Source organism: Mixophyes fleayi, chromosome 4, assembly GCF_038048845.1.
Source record: "Mixophyes fleayi isolate aMixFle1 chromosome 4, aMixFle1.hap1, whole genome shotgun sequence".
In the NCBI taxonomy this organism is placed as follows: Eukaryota; Metazoa; Chordata; class Amphibia; order Anura; family Limnodynastidae; genus Mixophyes; species Mixophyes fleayi.
In genome coordinates this window covers 306792704-306814498 of record NC_134405.1, presented here as the reverse complement: position 1 = coordinate 306814498, position 21795 = coordinate 306792704, and positions in this window count along the sequence as shown.

Genomic DNA, 21795 nt, shown 5'->3' with positions numbered 1-21795 from the left:
TTTCATAATTTCAAATTTTCTTAGTAGGCCTTCTCCAGGTCGAGTAGTGGACCTCGGTAAAGCGTACCCAACCCCACACACCTACCTCTAACACTTTCAATCCATCAGTTTATATCATTGCAGTTACACCTTTCTCCTTCGGGCCCTTTAATTGTGACAAACCTCTGTGAAAATCTTGGCATCTTTTTAATTACTGGCCCCAGATATGTCACACTCGTTGCAGCAGGAATAATGAGAACAAAATGTTAAAGAAAAGAAATGTTTTAAGGACCTTGGTTAACACAGAGAGATATTTAAGGCTGATTGTTTCACTGGTTGAACACAGGAATTGAGTGAAGCTGAGAGCTATAAATGGAATTTGTGGAGGTCACATGAAAATGGGGCTAATTTCACCACTTAAGCTGTAAACTATGGGCTACATCAGAAGCCTGCTATAGCAATGGGATATAGACACAAACAGGCAGAAAATCTCCAAGGCTTTGTAACATGAAGTGACCTTATCGTGGAGATATCTAACAGACCCTACGTTAATTACATAGCTCTAAAACATATTATTCTCCAAGGCCTTGTTAAAATGCAGGTGAGTGGGAGTAAAGAAAGTATTATTTAAATTGGAAATAAAAGTAGCTATTACAAGATCATTAAACTATATTGTTATGTTTTTTTTATTTGGCTTAGCTTTTATTAATGGTTTTACAGCATAAACCTTGTATAACTAGTAATGTGCATGCTAACTTCCCTCAAAATAACATGCAGCATTGTATTTATCACTAGCCTGGCCAGCTTAAAGTGTTACCTATGCACAGTTATACATTGAGCAATTTTGAGCAAACTTCATTTCCGTGATAAAATGGTTCTCACAATACTTGCCATCTTTTGATGGTGAGCTCTGGGGTTCAGAAGTCAGGGCTGTGGCGACATAATCACATCATTGTGAAGGGCAGGGCTGAGATGTTGTGACGAATCGCATCATCTATGCCCTAAACTGCCAACTTCACGAGGAAAGTTGGCACTGCTTTCAGGGGAGCCTGGGAGAACTTTTACAAATTTGAGAATCTCCTGGACAGTCCGGTAAAGTAGGCATCTATGGTTCTCCCATGACCATGCTAAAAGATTTCTCTACCTAATGACTTGCCTGACTTCCTGCTTTTGCATGGGAGAACCTAACAAAAGTGTGTATTTTACTTAAATAGACAAATACAGCAAATGACTTAGGGGCTCATAAGTAAACTGCTGAGCCCCAAATTGTTTTCTGCATACCTGCTTGGATACATGTTGACAGAGCTAAATATCCATGCTCTCTGCATAGAGATAACCCATGTCAGGGGCCTGTGCAGGTGGCTAGATAGGGGGCAGGGTGGCAGGCCAAGCACTGTCCAGTGGTCCAGGACTTCAGTTCATTTTTGACAGTGGTTTTATGCCAGATGGGATGCCCCCCATCCCTTCCCGACACCAATGGCAAAAGCATTCTTAATTGGCGCCTGTCCTTGACAATAGCCCAAGCTACAGGTATTAAACCACTGCCACCAATGAAAACAAAATGCCTGGTGGGATGGCAGAGAGAGGGGCCACTTTTGTCATTTTTTTGAAGAATGACATTTGCAGTTAGCAATTACATGTTTTTTCATTCTGTACCATTACAATAGTGGCATCATTTTTTTCCAAAGCCATCTTAATAGGTTTGCTAGCTCATTGATTCAAAACTTGCATGTATGAAACACCCATGCTGCTTGAGATTACTACGATTAGTATGAATGCAGTTACTGTACAATAATGGAGAATAAATCTGAATTCATTGCTTAGCTGCATTTGTATATGAATTAGGTTTTATAAGGCTGGCAGTAAATCTGTCAGACAAAGGAGCTTTAGAGCCTTGAAAACTTCCAATGATTTCCGATAACGTTAGATATCACCAATTAATTACATTTGCTTACATGGCAATTTTTCTTTTGTCCTCCCTTGGAGGACCTGAATGAGTACAAAGCAACATGTTCTTCCTGATTTCCATTTAAAGGCATGTATTTGATCAACAATGTTTAAAGGGGGTTTGTACCTGGTAAGGGAATAGTTGTACCCACCTTATTCCATATTAGCACATCTATCACTGTACAGTACCAGGATGGATTCAAATATTTTGCTCCCCTTGCCCCCATTATTTGTGCGCTGTCCCATACCTCCCCCCTAACACAGTAGCTCTTCATAGTTCTAATGTCTACTGCATTTCTTGTGTGAAACGTATATCAGTTATTAATACAGCCTTTATTGAGCCTATGGTACTAATATGTAAACAATACATTATTATTATTTATCATATAACATATTATAAACAATAATATGTGTATAGTGTTAAGAAACATGGCGATCACTGCCGCACACTAGATCAGTTTCCTAGTGACAGTGGCTGGTGTCCTTTCCCTATCAGGCGGCAGCAAATTGCACACTGATGTGTTAAGAAATATGGTGATGACCGCCACACGCCGGCTCAGTTGTAGGCATCTGCTCCCTGTCAGGCTGTAGCGGATGGCACCCTGATGTCAGCCGGGTTCCATATATGACTGCAGGATGTTTGTTGCTATACACCGGACTGGTTGCTTAGCAACAGTATTGGCTTCCTCTTCTTCTGATGCAGACGGCGCTACTTAGATTCCAGCAGGTTGCTATGTAAATAACAACCAGCGTCTTCTCAGCTCTCAGCCAATTGCTTGGCAGTGTCAGCTATCTACTTGCTCCTAATCATTTGCTGAACATGTGCAGCTAATCACCTTGCAAACGCTCATTGGTTCCCCTGGCTTTATAAACCCCTTTCCTGTTGTTCACCAATGTTAGTGATAGTTCCTGCTTGACCCAGTGTGCCTTTGTATCCTGACCTGATTCTGTCTCTCAGTGTTTGATCCAGATTGTTTAAACAGAATTGTTGTGATCTCCTCCTCTAGTCTTTGGATTGTTAAACAGATATGCATTTGTCTCTACCTTCCCTGATTTCTGGCTTGTAAATCAGAATCATGGTCCTCTCCTACCTCTTGACCCTTGACTTGTTAAATGGATCAGCATTTGTTTCTATCTGTCTTTACCTCTGGCTTGCTAGACAGAATTGCTGTAATCTCCTACTCCTGTCTTTAGCTTGATTTATGAATCTGCATTAACCCTTGCCAGTCCCATTCTCTGTTATTGATCCTTCTGTTACCATCTGGGCTGTTCACTACCTCCTTCCATGTTGTGTCCACTCCATTGGCAATAGTGTGATCAACAGCCACAACTATTCGTACATATGTCCTGGGGGACACTGAGTGCTGTGGAACATCTAGTTCCTTGGAAAGGGGGCTGATATAGGTGAATACCTCATAAAGTGTTTCTGGTATGAGGATCACATGCCAAATTGCCATTAATATATGGTGAGCAGAATGCAGTCTCTGTCTTCTTTCAAACGACTGGGCCAATCTGGCCTTCTCACAAATACTGGCCTGGAGGAACCACCCCACTGTTTTCTCAATGCAGTAAGTTTCTGCACTCACTGTGACTGTAATGGGGAACCTCTGCAGGATCACTAATTTCTAAGGGCCTGATGCAGAGGTAATAATGTCATCCAGCTAATGATTGGATATCCTCCCCTAACTTTGTAACGAACCGCTGCGGTATGCCATATCCTGTCGTGAGGTAGCAGCTGAGCATGTACATTAGTTACAATGCACTGTTATCTTTGTGGCATAGAATAGGAGGGTGTAGGGACATCCTCCAACTCCAGGGGGAGCTCTCGTATGATTCTAATTTGTCATTTATATTGTCATACATGTTCCTGGTTTGTGATATGACCTATGCTAGTTCTAAGCTAGTAATTAATTAGCAGCCTCCTGAGGCTGATTGTCAGCCCTGTCCTCCTCCTTTCTGATTTGTCTATCAAAGTATTTAAGGCAGTGAAGACTGGGCCTCACTGCCGGTTATAGTCCCTGCTCCCAAGCATACTTCTCCTGCTGTTTTGTTCCTGCTGTTTTCCATATTGCTGTTGCTGACTCCTGGCCTGGATTTTGACATTGCTGATATGCCTGTGACCCTGACCCCTTGCTCAGATACTGACGCTGCTGTTTGTCTGTGACCCTGATCTTTTGCTTGAATACTGACACCGCTGATTTGCCTGTGACCCTGAAACCTTTGCCTGGATACTTGACACTGTTATTTCATCAGTTACCCAGGTCCTTTGCCTGTATTCGGACACAGATCTCCCGTGTGTTCAGTCCATCAAGCCTGGACCTTGTAGTGCTGCGGGAAGTCTCAATACTGCATACCACCTTCCGCCAGGAGTTCCTCCTCTTTGCAATCACCTGCGCTACGATCTCAGGTTATCAGATCCTCCTACTAGAGAACAAGACCTGGGGGCATCCGAGTACCTGTGAGCAAGTTCATCTCTACGGGAAAGGCGGCTGCTATACGCGAAGACCACTTGAGCGGTTCTGGCTTGTTACACGGAATTGCTGTCTTCTTCTGCCTCTGACATTGGCTTGTTAAATGGATCTGCATTTGTATCTACTTGCCCTGACCTGCATGCCCTTACTGTACATTGCCTAGGCTACTCTGCCCCTTCTCTCATTCCATCCTTCAAGCTGTAGGTGCCATTTGTGTTCAGACATGAATTGCATGGAATTGCGTTCATTGGCGCAAGGTCCATTTCTGGGAATGCGCCGAGCTATTTCACGGAAGATACGCTATGCAAATGGACATAAGTTGGAACATGAATTAGGCCCCTATTGTTCTATTCCTGCCCATTTCAATAACTGGAGTCTGACCATAGTCAAATTAACCTTATAAACCTCATTACACTGTGGTAACACTGGTCTGATATAACTACAGTCTACTAGCTTTGGGGTTTGGGGGCGGAGGAGCAAGTAGAAAAAAACACTGATCCATTTGATTGAATGCAGTATTATTTCCTTCTAACTTGTGATACTTTAATGTTCACTGTTTCTACAGGATTGCAGCTTCATTTCTTCCCAATGGCATTTACCCATCTATGCTACTATTCAGATTTCATTTACTTGTTCATTTATCCCTTCCCAATAGTACAGCACACATAGAGAAAATGCTGCCAGCATATAAAGGAATAAAAATAATTTAACATTCCCAATGTAACTATGGCCTGTCTCACTTCATTTGTGAACTAAAAGTGTTCCTGGCAAATGGACAGGAGATCAGAATGTTGGTGATATGCTGAAACCATGGTTACCCAATGAAACATGTAATGGATGATGTCACATAGACATTGACAACTTGACAAGTTTCTAAACTAACTAGAATTATTTGGATTCCTAGTTTTCTATTATTTTGAGTGAGTGTCTGTGCATGTGTGTGCCTCTTCATTAATAATAGAGGATTTTGACTATAAATATGCTATTATTAGGAAGAAATCTTTCAAAATGCTGGAAAGCCTTAAAATGTAGTATATACAGTATAATAGGGACCACGATTTGACTGTAATAAAGTCCCATGTTTGGATAACTTTATTGGTTTGTAAATGCTCTTTTGCACCTTTTATTAAATATAGTGCGTTATCTTTCTGACTTCCTTCAGTGTTTTCAGCAAGGTCTTTATTCCACCCAGATATGTATTTATGTTGCCCATGGATACAACACAGATCAGCTATGCTCTGTGGACTGGATATTATTGTAGCCAGAGTAGTCCTGTGTCCTATCCCAACAAAAATAAACAACTCTGCTTAATTAATGACAGATAACACATAAAAAGGCCAGAAAAGTATAGTATGAAGGCACAGAAATTCTATTTTCCATGATTTGGATGAATTTCATCTCATAATTTATTAATTACTGGGAAATGATTTTTTTATTATTCTGATTGTAAATCGTGATTCGCTATGATGTGCCAGATTTCAGCTGCAGGTATGCCCACTGGCTTCCTATATGCCATCTACAGTTTCTGTGGAAGCAAGGATGGGTGTTTAAAATTTAGAATATAGAAGGTGAGGAGTTTTTTTGTTAGAGTTTGTAACTAGAGAAATGTGTTGATTTTTTGTTTTCCACCAGCTTCTTATTAAGTTTGGTAATTAATTTGCTTTTCTTTAGCTATTAGTATAAATTTCAAATATATATATTTTTTATTTTTTTTATATAGGGGTATCTTTTTAATGATGAAAAGGCGGAATAGGAGATGCCTTGGTTTTCCACCAGATTGTCTTGAAGCCCCTGACCACAGGGACCCAGGTCAGGCGGCTGGTGCACCAGCGTATTCTACTGACGCCACCAGCAGTATCGTTAACACTGTTGTGCTACCTGTGGTTAGTGGAAGCCAGTAAGGAGAGTATTGTAATAGTCAGTGCAGGACATAATGAGTGCATTAATTAACGTTCTTGCAGTATCTTGTATGAGATATATGTATATTTTGGAAATGTTTCTTAAATGTAAGTAACAGGTTTTGGATGCAGACTGGATGTGGGGAACAGGATTTGGATACTGACACATGGATAGCAGGCTTGAAGGTTTGGATTTATTTCCGTGTTGTCCAAAGTTATAAAGATATCAGGTACGCAGTGCCTGCTGGCTGGAAGGAATAGATTCTCTCTTTCCCTGAGAGGTAGATTTGGTGAGAGTTTGGTCAACTGCATTAGTTCATTGTAATGAGGTTGCACATTACCTCTTATTGGTGTATGAATTACTGACAACTATTGAGAGTCTCATGAAAAACCACAAACAGCATTGAAAATAATTCAACAATTCTCTAAGCAACACTTATTTTGTCAATGAAGTCCCAATTATCCTAGAAAAATGGGACATGCATTTATATTACAGAAAATGCATTAATACACAATTCCTTTCTACAAAGGTGACTACTAATGTTCTTTATTGTTACAAAAATTCACAAAATACCTCATTTATTCTTATTCTTCAAGTTTGCATCATTGTCCAAAGTTGGCCCAGAAGGCAGCATAATGTCACATACACATCAATGCATCTCGTTAGCACACCATGTATGTCATTAATTAAAACAACTTTGGCAGACTAGATTGCACAATGATCATTAATTCAGCACAGGAATGGTTAATGAATTGCGAGTCACGATGCAGACCAAGCTACGTCCACATTTTTTATGGTTAAAAATTAGCCCTGGAATTAATACTGTACACAGTCCCCATTGTCACTGCCCAGTGACCTGATAGCTGTTGTACATTAATTACAAAAAAGTGGATTAGAGCATGGCATAACAAAACAGACTTACTGTTTACACACTGCAATTCATTAGTATTATATAATATTAATCATTTTGCACTGTGGGCTGCTGGCTGGGAAACGGACCAAGCATACCAGCTTTTAAACACAAGATCTTAGCCCCTGACATTTTTTGGAAGCTTTATTTTGCAGCTATATTAAGAAGAATATCTTCCAATTGATTACACAGTCTGTCCATTCTATCTGATCTTGGAAAAATGCCTTGATTTCAATTTAATTTCAAAGTCTGATTGGCTGCATAAACCCATAATCTGTCATTGTACCAGTCAAACAGCCAGCATTTTCTGCTCCACTGTCAAAATAGCTGCATTATGTGTGACAGCCCAAAATAGACACTGGATGACTTGTGGGAGACGCTATGGTCGGAGACTTTTTATTTTATTATTACTTTTTGTGTGGAGTATAAAGCCTTCTGCCTCTAGTATACTAAAAAGCCTGGATTATTCTCTACATATGTTCAGATGATGCTTTATAGCAGGATAAGGATTAATGTGACGGGAGAGAAAATTAGATGGAAATGACAAAAGACAGATGTAGAGATTGATTCTTCTTATCGAAACTGCCCAAACAGCTAAACCAAATTAAGAAAGCATAAGTCCAGCTTGGCTGACTAAGTGTATCACATTTGCCTTGAAGTTATTCTCTCAAGTGTCCATGTGTGGTCATTATCAGCGAATTGCTTTTGATTGTACAACCTTTCAAACGTATTGTGATTGGTCACTTTAGGGGCATTAGTAGTGTGGTGTAGTTTTTGTATATCATTTAATTTACCCTACATTTAAACAAGATAAATCTTGTCTGTGTCACATGGCTTCTCAAATGTTGTGTCACATATTTCCTGATGTATGTAAAATTGTGCTAAGCGGCCTCTTATGGAGTATTATGCCATAATAGCCGGATATGTTTACCAACTACTCCATGCTATGTGAGCATTTATAACATGTAACCCAGGATATCTGCAAATGTTTATCAAGTAATTCCTCACTTTTATTTATATAGATTAGTGTTTCCCAAACCCAATCCTCAGGGAGCCATAATTTTTCAGGTCACAAGAGAAATAATTAGAACAACCTGTGGATCTTTCAAAATGTGTCAGTCGGTAATGATTACACCTGTGCCCCAGCAGAGAGATATGGAAAACATGCAGTGTTAGGGGTCCCTGAGGACTGGGCTTGGGAAACACTGATATAGATTGTATTTTTCCTAGTGCAGTTTTTTTGTTTAGTTTGCTACATTTAATAAAGTAAAGTATCTTAGGGTACAGACACCACAGTCTCAGGAATCTGTTCTACCATATCAACCTCAAACCAAGACACAGAGGGGGGAATTCAATTGACGAGTAACACAGCCTGCGCGGTATTTCTGTTACTACGGTGATAGTGCACATTATTACCCTTACTACGGTAATTTCAACGCTGATTTTTGCTCGCTGCTCTGAAAGCCGCAACAGAAATCCGCCTTAAAATTACTGTACTAACGATAATAGTGCGCGGACTGCGTTACGACTGTATTACTCTCACGATTAACTCGGTCAGTTGAATTCCCCCCCAGAGAATGACTGAGAAGAAAATGTTTGTTTTTTTTTCCTGATTGGTCTATTCCATTGTTTCCTAAACCCAGACATCAGGACCTCTAACAGAGCAGGTTTTCCAGGTCACATGTGAAATAATTAGTACCACCTGTGGATCTTTTAAAATGTGTCAGTCAGTAATGAATACACCTGTGCTTCAGCCAGGAAATATGGAAAACATGCCCTGTTAGGGAGCCCTGAAGACTGGATTTAGGAAACCCTGGTCTGTGTTAACCATCATTTACATAATTAATTAATGAGTTGATTTTTGGTCAAGACAGTGTGGTCATTAGTCCTGGTACTCCAGTATTGAAAGAGTCCAGGAACAGCAATTTTCTGGTTTAATTATTAGTTCAACATTGTCAGACCTCTTTTAAATCATTTAATATGCATTACAATTATAATATATGAGTGAAGATATATATATATATATATATATATATATATATATATATATAAACTGTATGTATAAACTGTGCAAACAATGAGCTCTGATGTCATCGCATAGAACTGGTGAGTTCCAATGTTCCAGGGTTCATTGAAAAAAAAAGGTGTATCATAAGGAATAAAGAACCATCTACTGTATATTATTATGGATATTAGTCCAAGTCACCTTGGAGTTTTTAAGCTGCATAACAGCACTTGGCCTACAGCTTTTTGTTTTTATATGATCACATAAATCTTCAGTGACTTCAGTACAGTGGCACAATGATTATATCATTGCTGGGTCACATTGCTGGGACCATAGCTTCAATTCTGACAATGGGCACAATCTGTGCGGAGTTTGTATGTTCTCCATTTGTTTATGTGGGCTTCCTCCGGCTGCAACAGCTTTCTTCCCTAGTCCAAAAAGTACACTGGTAAATTTATTGGCTGTTGACAAAAATGAACCTTAGTGTGTCTGTGGTAGGGACTTTGGATTGTAAGCTTCAATGGGGCAAGTATTAACGTGAATGATTTCATATTCTCTAATACAATGGTGCAATAGAAATAAATGATAAAAAATAATAAATAAACAAAATGCCTGTGACAAAATGGGTTTGACAGGACACATCACCCAGCTGTCAGTTGGTCATCATCTGGACCATGTAGAGTATTGTTGTTTCATTGTAAGTTAGGGACATTATTTCATTGCTAGACTGATCTATGGACATAATTCCATCTGGTTCTTAGGTGATTACACAATTTAATCACAGTTTATTTTTTATACTATAAAATGGTGACTTTTTCTTTTTCTGGTATCCATCTCCTATCCCCTCAGACAAACAGGAAGCCAGCAGTCTCTGAATCCCCTGCAACATCTCAAATGTTTGAAGGGGGTTAAAATGAGTAGTTGCTCTTCATTACCTGGGATCAGGAGTCTCATTAACTGGATTAAACCAGTATTCATTTTCCCTGAACTCTGACAGATATTGAGGCACCAACTCAGCAGGGAGGGACTGCACATGGGGATGATCCTAGTCCCTGCCCATCTCCAACCCCTACGCTCATCCCGGCCAATCCCAATGCAGCAAGGTCCGAGGAGCAAAGCAGCTGCTTGGCTGGGAATTGCCTTTGCCATTTATGGGGTTGAACAACTTGGCTGTGGAATAGTAAAAAACAACTAGGTATTAGGAGGCCAAGCCAACACCTTAAACTCTTTGTCATGTTCATGTTCAATGGCCATTGCTGATGGTGTAAGTGACAATCTTCTCCTGGAATACCCACTATCTCAGTCTCTCCAGTTAAATGACTGTCATGTGGTAGTCCACTTTACCACTTTATTGATGGCTTTATATAAATATATCAATATTCCAAAATGATAAAATCATGACAAAATAGACTGTAAAATCCGGGGACATGTATATAGAAATTAGCGTTTAGTATTTTTAATCTTATTAAGGTTACAGTCCCTGCAATGTTTGACCTAGTAAGGTTTATCGCCTTATTGAAAAGTTATTATTGTGCACAACTATTTCATAAACCAAGCTATTTTAAATGTTCAGTGTCCTTTACAATGCTCATTAGCTTTCCATTAATGCACATTTTATTTTCTTTATTAATCACTTCGTTTAATTGTGGAGTTTGCGGTTTTCCATCTGGAAAAAAAAAACAATCTTGTTGAGGAACAAATATGCATAAGTAATTTGTTCTGATGACGTGATAATTCCCAAATTAGTTGCTGTAAGAATGCATTTTCTAGCTTTTAGCAGATCTTTGTGTAGAATTCTGCAAGTTTAACTATTTATTTCCAGAAAGATTAAGTCATAGACTAAATTCAATATAACTTTATCCTTAAAAAATTAGTGGACACATCCACATGGATGTGCCCAGCACCTGATTGTTTGTGGTTATTCCTCCGGAGCTTCCGTATTCCAGGAGTACTCCAGACAAATTTAGAGCACCCACCGTGCAGAGCAGACACAGCATTGGTACTGTCTGGCCCTCCCCACAAATGTTTCATTCCATAATGTCCATGGCCAGTTCTATACATCAGGTCCTCCTGAGTGGTTTATCATTTTCTTCAGGAATCCCCTCAAAGTAGAAAAGGAGTTTGCAGGTATTAATATTCAAGCAGTGTTACAGTGTCGTATCCTCGCTCATTCAACAGCACCATCTGGCCCAGCACAATCTTGCTGGGCCTGATTCATTAAGGAAAGTAAGGGAAAAAAGGGAGTAAATGTTCTCCTGGACAAACCATGTTACACTGCAAGGGGTGCAAATTAGTTTATTATTTTGCACATAAGCTAAATACTGTTTTTTCACGTACTGTAGCACACAAATACTGGATAGCTTTATTTTCACTCTAAAATTTAAAGTTGGTCTAGGACATGTCCTATCCCGACTATAAATCTGTCCCCACATTTTAAATTTACCTCCCCCTATAAAGCAACATGGTTTTGCCCAAGTGCAAAGTTACTCCTTTTTATGCTTTACTGTCCTTATTGACTCAGGCCCTTTGTGTTCTCCTAGCTGTTTATAGAAGTGATAGAGAGTATATTACCTTACTGATAATATTTGTGCATATCGCAATACTCAAGGCCCTAAACAGTCGCCTTGAGGAACTAAAGTTGTGTGTAACAATACTAAAAATATAAACACAAAGCATACTAAGAACTACACATTTTTCATTCCTCACTGTAAAGTTTAGTATTGTCTAAAACATAATTATTTAAATAAAGAATATTAAAATTTAAACTAATAAATATTGTCTAAATGTTCTGCAATTATTTTCATGCAGTTTTCCAAACTCTAATTGTATTTCTATTGTTTCAATCTGGGAGATTAATTTGAACATGCAATGACAAAAAGATGTGTTTAAGTGGAAGGTGAAAAAACCTTGGGCCTGATTCATTAAGGATCTTAACTTGAGAAACTTCTTATTTCAGTCTCCTGGACAAAACCATGTCACAATGCAAGGGGTGCAAATTAGTATTTTGTTTTGCACATAAGTTAAATACTGACTGTTTTTTCATGAAGCACACAAATACTTGATAGCTTATTTGTACACTGAAATTTAAAGTTGATATTTATGTGCTACATGAAAAAACAGTCAGTATTTAACTTATGTGCAAAACAGAATACTAATTTGCACACCTTGCATTGTAACATGGTTTTGTCCAGGAGACCGAAATAAGAAGTTTCTCAATTTAAGATCCTTAATGAATCAGGCCCCTTGTACAGAAGAGCTTGCAATCTAAAGTAGTTGCAGTTGGGAAGGTAACAAAAGACATACTGTACAATTGAAACACCATATAATGTGATACCAGGCAAACAATAATGTTAGGAGGGAATACAAGTGATCGACTTTTTATCTAACGCAGTTGTATACAAGTGATTAGGTATAGATTGGGTAGCACCTCGTTTTATGCCTTGTGTCTTTCAGTATGTGCTGGAATTACTCAGTTGCTCAGAAAGTTGATTGCTTGCAATCCCCACTGCGTTACTTGTGCCGAGCAACATTAGAGTTTTGTGGGAATAGGCATGAAAGCAGGAAATGTCACACATCATCAGGTACAACAATGAGACGGGACCTACAGATAAAATCAGACTCGCTGTTGGTTAGATTGACAAGAACATAAAGAGGATTATGCTAGATTTAGAAGTAAATAAGTAGGGAAAAAAGAGAGGTTTTGATGCAAACCAAAGACTTGGAGGTAATGAGATGAAATCCAGACATTGAGCAGAATGGAAATATTGCTACTGGGATCAATTACGCGCAATATATTTCATTAGAGGACACAAATGCCAGCATGTGTCTGCTGATTCTTTATGCATTTGGATACACAGGACATGCAAACCGGATATAGGATCTTGAATAATATAGCTGATATAAACAAATACACTTGAAATCAATGATGCAACCTGCAGTGAGTGTATAAGAGCTGCCACTTATAGGTTTATGGTCCTACTGCACTATACTGAATCATGATTATTCTATCTATCTATCTATCTATCTATCTATCTATGTAATATTTTTTTTAGTTATTATTCTCCTTTCTCCTACTAAAATTGTGGTGGTCTCAAGCAAGGGACTCATACAGGTTGGACAATTTCACACCCTCTATTGCTCCATCATTGTTTCTCCCCTTGTTAACAATATCAGGAGATATGAAGGATTGAAGCTGTACGAACACTGAACAGTTTACTGACAACATCAACCCGTGAGTCTGATATCTTGGTGGGCTAGGCGGAGCAGCGAGACTTTATATCAGATTCCTACCACATAGATAAAGGGGAAGAAGAACGAGACAAAAGTTTCTGACTGAAGCTGACTGGACAAAGGCATGGCACAGCACGGTTGTAGTTAGAACTGTTCTCAGTGGTCAGCGCAATAAGATAAGAAACTATTGCTGCCCTTGACACAGGATTACCACAGTTCTGCTAGTTGGAGAGAGGTGAGGAGCTTATCTAAAAATAATTTGTAGGTGGACTTAGCTCTTAAATGTCTTACTCTTTATGCCTGATCACAATAATATCCAGAGCAGCACTTTCCACAGCATAAATTACCATCTTGACTTGCAAAGGTCATCACAAGTACTCAAAGGCAGGGGAAAGATGTCACAAAAGATAACACGGCAAGCCAAATGTTGCACAAGTATGGCATAAACACAAGAGGCCTGATTCATCAAGACGCGTATCTGCCCATTTTCAGTGTATCACATGCAAAATCACATCCGCATTAAGCTATGGGCATCGCAAACTTACTTGTTTTTCTGCCGTATTTCTTGTCCAGCTACAGGGGTAGTCTAAGTCCTGATGTCAGTCTCATATATATGCTATAACATGTGTTTGCAATCAGGAGCAACAGTAAAAAATTATTTTATGTTCAGTAGATGTTAACAGCAACTAATAAATGCATTTAAAGGACAAAAATAAGTAGCAAAAAAAACTGTTTTATTTTATTACTATTTTATCATTAATGTCTATATCTTTGTTTCCCAAACCCAGTCCTCAGGGACCCTTAACAGTGCAGGTTTTCCAGGTGACCAGTGATATAATTATACCACCTGTGGATCTTTCAAAATGTGTCAGTCAGTAATGATTACACCTGTGCTCTAGCAGAGAGATATGGAAAACCTGCACTGTTAGGGGTCCCTGAGGACTGGGCTTGGGAAACACTGCCCTATATTATTAACAGGTGGCATTAATTCAATATTTTTTTTTGCTTGTGCGTTTTTTCTTGTGCAGTAGAGCAGAGCAGACCTAGACCCGAATTCATCAGCGCACGTATCTTCAGATTGGTTCCTTGTTGAATTTGGGAGTACACAGAGCTGATTTACATGCATTTTTGAACAAACGCACGTTGCACTCAGCATGTATGGCCTTGATGAATTCCAATTAGTCTAACCGACAACCTACAGGAGTCAGTTGTTTACAAATTCTGCAAAATGTTGCTTTTCAGCAATGGTGGAACTACATGTCTCAGCATGCCAGCCACAACCTGCTGGAACTAGTAGCCCTGCAACTGCTGGAGACTTACATTATGCTCAAACTTGATGTAAACAAAGTTGGGTAAATGTGATTGTGATTTCTGCTTGCAGAGTTTTAGGGGTATATTTACTAAACTGTGGGTTTGAAAAAGTGGAGATGTTGCCTATAGCAACCAATCAGATTCTAGTGATCATTTATGTAGTACACTCTACAAAGTGACAGCTAGAATCTGATTGGTTGCTATAGGCAACATCTCCACTTTTTCAAACCTGCAGTTTAGTAAATGTACCTCTTAATGTTTGCATTATGCTTATTCAACACGGAGCTGTCCAGCACTAATATAGCTGAATATTTACAACTGGTGCGAAAGTGTGAAACCTGGCAACATCAGTGACATGCATTAAAGTTGTGCGAACTATATTCATTTGTTTATTCATTTATGTCGGCCACCTTATAGTAATGGAATATAGAATATTGAATGTATGAATGCAAATTCTAATTGTTAGTGTGGTTCCAGCAGCTACTGCTTAGGTATTTGTTTCCTATTGAACTATAGCAGGAGAGCCCCATGCTGATCATTTTGTTTTTTGTGTGAATTTGCCAAGACTGTCTAGCTCGTTAAGAAAATTTGAAGAATGGGCTACTTTGTTTTTTGTATTTAATAATTGTTTTATTTTTTTATTTCCATTTTTATTTAGTTTATTTATATACAAAGGGGCATATTCAATTGTTAGCGAGTTTCGAAGTTCCAACGTGTTAAGTCATTTTTTGGCTATTTTTCCTTATTTTCGAGCGCGGAAACTTCTCCCGCAATTCTAATCTTTTTTTTATTTTTACCGAAACTGTGTTATCGCGCTCCAACCGTTTGTCAATGTTAAAGTATAGGCTGGATGCGAACCCTCAGCGGAAAAAGCTATTCAATTGTTTTTTAATGCTGAGTGTGAAACAGGCAAATCTGCTGTTTAATCTCGCACCTCCTTGGTCTGCTCAAAGAAATTTTTTTTTTAATAAGTTAAGAAAAATATGCATTAAACTGAAAAAATAGGTGTAAAAGTTCATAAAAAGAACCTAAAAACTGAGAAGTACTTAAAAAAGTGTATAATAATTAATAATTTTTGGAAAGTTCTCTCTTTAGAAAAAACCATTAGTGGTGCATGTAATTAAACTTTTTTATATAATTTTTTTTAAGGGGGGGGGGGGTGGTTGTGCCTGACCTCAGTCAGCTCTCGGTGAAAAGTAGCAAAATCGTTTGCTCCCCACTCTATTTAGTCTTAGCCCTAGTGCTGGCAGGCTATTGATGTGTGGGTTAAAATCTTTGAAAAATTGGGCATAGGGTTCCCCCTATTTTAATTAAACCAGCACTAGGCAAACCAGCCTTGGTGATATGCACTATAGCAGGGGGGGATGGGGGGGGGACGCAGTTTGGGTCCCACGGCCATAATGACTAAACACCCACAGACTGTTCAGCGCTGGGCTGGATTTCCTAGGGAGTGTGGTCCGCAGAAAAATGTAAGCGGGCCACCCCCCTAGGGACACCCAGCCCAGTGCCGATAGCACTAGGGCTCTTCCTACTACCCCTGGGCTGTGAGTAGTAGGGTAATAAATGGGGATTTTGTATGAAAAAAAAACCAAAAAAATAATTTTGAATTGTGGAACTACATGTCCCAGCCAGCCATGTTGGCCTAAATAGTGTGGGCATGCTGCTACTTGTCTAACTACAAGCACCAGCATACCCATGGCACCCAGGGCATGTTTGCACTTGTAGAACCACAAGTGCCAACATGCTCTTACATCCACGGCTGGCTGTGATCTGTAGTTCCACAAAGTAAAATGTTAAATAAAAGCACAACACCCTCATTCCAACCACAAATCTTTATTAAAAATAATAAAACCCCAAGAAATACAGTAAACACCCTCATGTACACCATAGATTTTTATTGCAAAAAAAACAAAAGAAAATACTCACCATTGACGAAATCCTCAGTTTTATGATGCTTTACCTACACACACTCATTTACGCAAAGTCCCAAAAATTATTTGTACCTTCGAAGAAATGTCCGGCTTGCCCACTGTGCCACAAATATTTGTACCTTACAAATGTCCATGCTTGGCCAGTGTTCAAGAAATGTTTGTAAATGGCAAGAAATTTACCTCCTTGTAAAATCTTTTAATCTGCTGTCCGGGTGGGGGGGGGGGGAGGGGGCATTGTTGCTTGCAGTGCTGGGGCCCTTCTTGATTGCAATGTGGGGGCCCATTCTCCTGTGCAGTGCTGGGGCCCTTCTTGATTGCAGTGTGGGGGCCCATTCTCTTGTGCAGTGCTGGGGCCCTTCTTGATTGCAGTGTGGGGGCCCATTCTCTTGTGCAGTGCTGGGGCCATTCTTGATTGAATTAATTTGCATTCATTTTTTTATACTAAAGTGACTGCCTTAACCACTCCTCATTTCAAACTCGCTAGGACCAATAATAGAGGGCGAGGGGGTGGATGCAATATAACAATTGAATTGAGCGGGGTTTTTTTTTTAAAACGAGCGCTCAAACAGGAAAAAACGAGCGCGTTTTTTTTTCGAGCCCGGGATTTTCACCCGTCTCGCTGACAATTGAATATGCCCCAAAATGTCTCCAATTCATTTCAATAGTTTATTCATTGCAAAGGGGTTTCTACGTGTAATGCATATGCTGGAAACTCCGTTAAAATGAATGGCCTATTGAATGGGAAAATCTCCATACCGCTTGCGCTCTGGACACATTCGCAATCCCATGAATCAACCTCATGTGAAGCACATATCAAATGCTTAATTGATGCCTAGGCAAATGCATAGTGTTTTTTTGTATTTTCAAGTCTGTTAATATCATCATCATCATCATTTAATTATATAGCGCCAAAATATTCCGTAGCGCTTTGTAAATATGCTTATGCTGACGCAACGCCCGTCGGCAAGGGCCTATTTTTAAGACTCAACAAGAAAAAAAAAAAAGGATTTGTATAGAAGCATTTTATATGAAATTGAATTATATAAATGATATTTGCATGAAATGAACAAGTGCTTAAAATTGAGCCACACAGGATTACGCGAGTAAACAATACAAAAGGGTATATATTGAGGCTTGTTGCTGATGAATGGTTCCCTTTATAAAAAAAAATAAGGTTATGTACAAATAATACATTGCCTGTCTACTGTTCTTTTATTTAATAGAAAAGTGGATATACATATGGCTGGTCCTCATTTATACACTCCTGAAATTTAATTGGAATCTGGATGCATAATGAACAAGAGAATAAAAGTGATAGAGAATTTCCAACACTTTCCTTCCGTTTCTTTGAAGCAACATAAATTCCGATTTAAATAGATGAAAAGGAAGGCAAAGCATGTGTCCTTGTAAGCGCAAGGTATCAGATCTTAGGCATAAATAAACTACCAACAAACACCAATAGGATTCTCCCGAAGGAGAGACAAGACACTATCAAACTAATTAATGTTAGTGAGCAAGGTAGATTGATAGATGGAATGTGAATTGGTGTGTGTCACTTTGTTAATACAGAGGGACAGCGATTGTGCCTTTGAAGCAGATAGAGTGGCTTCAATTCTCAGCAGCATGAAAGAGAGAGAGAGAAAAAAAAATGAAACCCGTGTTTTCACAGAATTGCCTCTGGGCTATAGACTGGTGTTTGGTAAGTCCTAAGGGGTCTGTAAAATTGAATTAGAGAATAAAGAACAGACCCTCATGCTATGATGGGATTGACTTGGCAGCAGGATTAGGGGTCCTACTAGCTAAGCCCAAAAATGCATCCACAAAAAAATAAAATGTTGCTCTCAACAACAGAAATATATGTATGTGTGTCACTATAAAATCAGAGGGAGAAAAATGCATACTAACTACCTGCACATCAGTAGAAACCATATACATATGTTTTTGTAGATAAAGTCTGAATGACAAACCTCAGCTATTCATGCCGTTCCCAGTGTGTTTCATGGTATGCACGTGTCATGTTTGAGATACAGTCCATAAAGTTGTGTTTGATCTATTGTATCCTAAAAAAAAAATGCTTACAAAATCTAATTTCAAAATGTCCACATATGTGAAGAACACATGACCATTAGGATCTATCACCATGTTTATATAAAAACGTTTGGAATAAACATTTATTGTAATGTGTATGTTTAGTCATCATGTCCAATGGTAAACACAGGGATTCTAGAAGGTTGTCTCCAAATGCTTAATTTCAGAATAAAGCAAAGAAGCTTCCAACAATCACTACGGAAGAAAAAAATAGAGGCAACATTCTAAGCCGTCCATCAATAACCGTAAGGACAGGGTCCTGCGGGAAAGGACACCACACTGACATGCTGTCTGCACTCATGAATGAGTGCTTTAATCTAGCTGCTGTATTAGGCCGGAGAAGCCCTGACGTTTGATTTGCGCTTATAAACAAACATTAAGACACAAGTTAACCTGCATTTGTTTTCTTAGTATTTTATCTTGCATTCGTGAGTTAATTGGAGGTCGCTCTCTTGACCTCAATGCATTTAATGTGCACTAAATGGAGCAAGAAACATTAACACTGAGACAATGCTGACGTAAGGAACACAAGTAAAAATGCAAGTGGTTAAGCTGGGTTCCATTGTCTGACCTGTTTACATGCACTGTACTAGCAATAAAAATGCTAGTAAACACATGTAATTTAATGTCACTGGATATGAGGCCTTAACCAGGGACACAGCCTGTCTTTGAAGACACAGTATTATTGTGCATTATACACAAGTTAATTACCTACACATACAGCAATGTGGAAATGCTCCCGCTGTGTGATATGATTGTACAGCCTGTATCTTTATGAACAGATCTTATAGCGCTGCACCCACACAGCTCCCCCACAGAGATAGCCAATATATTGTTGTCACTATCTCACGCTTCACTTAATGTGCCATTTCTTGTACATATAAAATAGGCAATCTAGAGTACACAATGCATTTGCATTTGTTAGTCATATATTATATGAAGTTATTTTACCAGTGGGTCCATACAAATATATTCCCCAATAGACTTTAATAGCCGTAGTCTGACAGTGGAGCTATGTCTCTAACACATTACTGACCAGTAACAACCACTCATCTCTCCTGTCAGTAGTGTGGGGTAGAAAGAGGAGTGGTCCTGGCTCAGCTCTGTCACACTTGGGCTACATCACTTTATGAGTATGAAATTATACATGTGTCCCCGATGATGTCAGTATACCTGTTAGACTTGTTGATGTCAGGATGGTGGTAAATGGTTAGGAGCTGTACACCAGATTTCACAAAAAAGCTCTGATTTTGATGAGAGCTTCTGCATGCTCAGTACATGTCACATGGGTGAATCCAGGTATTAGCGCTGCCCATTTTAGGCATACCAGGCCCAGAGTGACAAAATGGCAGCTCTGGCTCTGGCCAGGAAAGCTGATCTTCCTGATACTATTAATGCACTGGTGCCATCTCACAATCTTTTGTTAAAATGGGTACCGAAGACTCAGTCAACCTCCCATGTTATACTTGTATTAGTCTCGGACCTTGGCCGCTGCACACTATCCTTTAACCCCACTAGTCTGCTGTGGAGCTGGCATGAACATGGGCTGGTGTGGTTTATTTGCTATGGCTGCTTTTAGTCCCTATCTGGCCCAAGTAAGGCTCATTTAAATTTGGACATTAATTTTTGTAGCGCAAATATACACATTTTGGAATAGTGTGTGCAAACAATAATGTTTCTGTATTTAGATTTGATCATATCTAAGAATTCAGTTCCATTGCACCTGGAGAGGCAGAAAGGAGACAGGTTAGCATAAGCTGAGTACAGTGAGGGCATGTACACTACAAGTAAGTGTAGCACTCCCCCATGGAGATGTGACCTAATGAGACTTGGACACATCCCACATAAGTTTCTTAGGAGGCATATCTTTTCCAGGTACTGAAGGCCTGATGTAATGATACATGATAATGATGGTGATGCCAGCAGCATTATACAGCCACTTCTGATTGGCTGCCTGCTTATTTTCCCTTCCAGGTGATAGTACTCCATTCATTAGTGTTGTAGTTATCTTATATCATGTCGCATCTATCTATGCAGATTACTTATTTGTCATTTCCATTTGGACTACCGCAAAAATATATAAATCAGTAAATGACAGGGATTGTTTGTATTTCACTATATTTTATAGGCATCTTTTACATTTATGAGCAACACTGACAGGACACTGTTCTCTATTGTGTATGTGACACTTCATTACATTATATTGTATATGAATAGAGCAATGCATGTATGGCTGGCATATATACTAATATTACTCTATAGCAGCATCTCTGCGCTAATGTGGGTATAAGTATTTGCATATGTACATCTGACATGTAAATACTGCTGTGTTTTAAGGTGAATGTAACATACACACACAAACGTATACTTTTTTTGTGACAGAATTTTTTTCCCATAAGTGTGTAGCGCAAAATGTATACAACTCTAAATGAGACTTATTGGGTGCATATAGATATGGTTTTAGTTTTCTTGTACTTGCATCAATGTTCACTGTACATGTGAGAACAGTAGTTACAATTCAGTATATGCTTTTTTTTATATATAGTTAGTATGACATTTATAATGAAGACATTTTTGTGACATCAATAATCTGCCTTCGAACCGGACTTTGTCAAGACATTTGTGGAGGAAAACAGAATTGTATTCATGGTGTTCCTTATATGAAATGGTTTAGTTATAAGAGCATAACAGGTAGAGTACAAAAATTAGATTTTGGCTGTAAGTAAAATATTTAAATAATCTGCAATGAGTGTATATTGAACAAACTAAGTCTAAAGTTTGCAAGATCAAACCTTGCTAAACACAAAAAGGCTTCTTCTACTTCTCAGTGCCAGTTTGGGTTGGCATTATCCACTATTAAATGAGGTGCTCTTTTTCGATCTTAGGCACATATGATGCTCTTTGCCTTTTGTAGGTCACAAACTAACCAACATTTGAGTCAGTTTTATTGTCTCTTTACTTAATAATTATTGGATTCAAAGTGGGACGCAAACAACAATCACCTGCACTTCCTTCTGCAGCCTT